The sequence below is a fragment of the Dipteris shenzhenensis genome, chromosome 12 (genome assembly GCF_047967505.1).
Source record: "Dipteris shenzhenensis isolate YYH24624 ecotype China chromosome 12, Dip_SZ_1.0, whole genome shotgun sequence".
NCBI classification, from domain to species: Eukaryota; Viridiplantae; Streptophyta; class Polypodiopsida; order Gleicheniales; family Dipteridaceae; genus Dipteris; species Dipteris shenzhenensis.
The window spans coordinates 19,384,418-19,387,038 of NC_141607.1; the positions used below are offsets into that span (position 1 = coordinate 19,384,418).

General features: G+C 40.3%; 1 non-coding gene across 1 annotated transcript; it reads right to left on the reverse strand.

Annotated features, from left to right (window-relative positions):
* Positions 1-202: 202 nt before the first annotated feature.
* TRNAR-CCG (transfer RNA arginine (anticodon CCG)) lies at positions 203-275 on the reverse strand. Its single transcript has one exon. It is a non-coding gene; the product is annotated as a tRNA-Arg (tRNA).
* Positions 276-2,621: the final 2,346 nt, after the last annotated feature.

The window sequence follows — 2,621 nt, forward strand, 5'->3', positions numbered from 1 at the left end:
GTGCGCTAGAATACAAAGCACCGGAGGGGGATTCCTTGGTGCTCAAAGACAAGGATCCCATCTCATAGATGTGGAGGGAGGCGATCGTGCAGGCTCTAGTCCAATGCAAAATTCATAAGAGAACCGGGCGCGGAAACATGACTAACCATAGAGCCTATATGGGTTACTGCGGGCAAAAAATCCACAAACAAAATTTTTTAGTCGATCACGGTGGGACTCGAACCCACAATCTCCCGCTCCGGAGGCGAGCGCCTTATCCATTAGGCCACGCGATCAGGATTAAGTTAAGCAGCCCAAATAACTCTTTGATACAAACATATATAAAACGCACACGGCTAGTTCAAGAAGCAATTAGCTCCGTTTTTTTGGCTACAAAAAAAAGATTATCTGCTTTTCCTTTGAAATCGTGGGATCAGATCTTCAGAATTCTTTTAACTTCACAATTAACAGAAATTCATTTTGCAGGTGTACCAACATGGACCGATCTTTAGAGGCAGTTTTAAATCTATCAACTTTTTTAAAGCTAGCTAGTCTTTTTTTTCGTTGAGGAAGTCATTAGAGGTGTACCATGGACAATCCTTTGGAGAACACTTTTGAATCAACAACTTTTGTAAAGCTAGCTAGTCTTTTTTTTCCTTGAAATGGAAATACCATGTTCCAAAAAAGCCCAATGGGAATGGGTGTCGTTGCATGTTTACACCTCTTGACATCAAGTCATGACCTATTAGTAGAGCTTGAGGTGGACTAAGCAAAGCTTGATTTGTGTAGCGCACTTGATTCATCTAGCATATCATGTTCCATGCCATCAATTCATCCAGATTCCATATCATCTTCATTAACGCGACCATAATTCAAAGCACAAATTTTTGGTGACTCACAATTTTGGTTCTCAATTTTTGCATTTGCCATATTCTTGGTTCTTCCTCTTGCTTTACGGTCTTCGACATGGACTATTGTAGAACCTACATTACCCACACTTTTGGACCACCCTAGGTCTCTCTCTCTCTCTCTCTCTCTCTCTCTCTCTCTCTCTCTCTCTCTCTCTCTCTCTCTCTCTCTCTCTCTCTCATGATTTGATCTTAATTGCAAATAGAATCAAAATTGGAGAGATTACTAGTTCGGATTCATTTTGTTATCACATTGTGTCCCCTTGTCACTAAAACAAAGCATAAAATGTTTCATTTACATTTGTATATATTGGTGTACTTGCTATAGTAATCTAGGAAGCTTGCCAGTTTTGGTCCCTTTTTGCCCATGGAAAACTGACGTCATGGACCCACTGCATGCCATGTAGGGTTTTCCTTAAAAAAAGTGGACTTGCAGAACTATTTTATAGATAAGGCATGGTACAAAGTTGGGGCCCTTAGTGAACTAAAGATATACCAAGTCTTGTCCTATTAATACGGGCCACAAAGCCATAGATTTAGACTTACCTTGTAAAAAGATTTAGTCAAATTTGGTGCAGTAAATTTAAAAGGGATAAGGACCCTAAAAAAGGCCCATAGGTTTCAAAGTTTCAAAATTTCAAAATCCAACATGTTATCATCTTCTAAACTCTATCAAGAATTGGAATAGAGAGAAGAATTGAAATTTTGAGCTCAATTTAAGAAATGAGAAAATTACTTAGCTAATTTTCAACATTTTTTTGGACGAAAATAGCAACAGTAATATCAATGCTACTATTGACACTATGGGGGCTACAACTGGCTACAACCCAAAACCCAAATCATGTCACTTTAATTCAACCTCTAGATCTTGCAACCACCTCCATACCTTGCAAGAATTTCTCCCTCTCTTCTTGGGCTGGAGAGACATCCATTGGAGTGAGGAGACACATACCCAGCTTCAAGAAATAAATTTATGCACCAAGTATGTTGATTTTGGTTTGTTGTTTCAAGTTTTCTTTCCCTTCCCCTTTTCCTTTCTTTCTCCCTTTCAATTCTCCCAATGGTCTCTTCCCTTTCCTTTTCCCCTTTTTCCTTCTCTCTTCTCCTTTTCCTTCTCTTTCCCTTTTCTTTTTTCCCTTCTCCTTCCCCTTGTCTTCTTCTTCTCCCTTCTCTTTTCTCCTTTTACTTCTCCCTTCTCCCTTTTCCTTCTCTTTCCCTTTTCTTTTTTTCCTTCTCCTTCCCCTTGTCTTCTCTATAGAATTCCATAGGATAGAATAGATGCATCTTACAAGAGGTGTGAGAGCACAATGAAAGAAAGATGATAGTTCTCTATAATGATTGTGAGAGAGAGGACTCTCTCTTATAGAGAGGGGAGAAGGTAATACCTTCCCTACATAAGTGGCAATCAGCCCCTACATCAGTGGGAATCAATCCCTACATCAGTGGGATTGCCTTTGTCTTACATCATCACTTAGGTCACACACTAGACACATCATAGCACTTGATGTGCCTTTACAACACACACAAACACACATGTGACTCCCCTAGATGCACACATGCACCATAGAGCAAGCCCTTGATCATACTTACCCCAACATACCCCCCCTCAAGGGGTTGCCTCTTGCAGTGTCAAGGATACATCTAGTCTCATGGTTTCTCATGCCATCTCATGGTGGTCAAGGATTAATCTATGGCTAGGATCTCATGCTAGCAAGGGTTCCCAAGGGTGTGAGG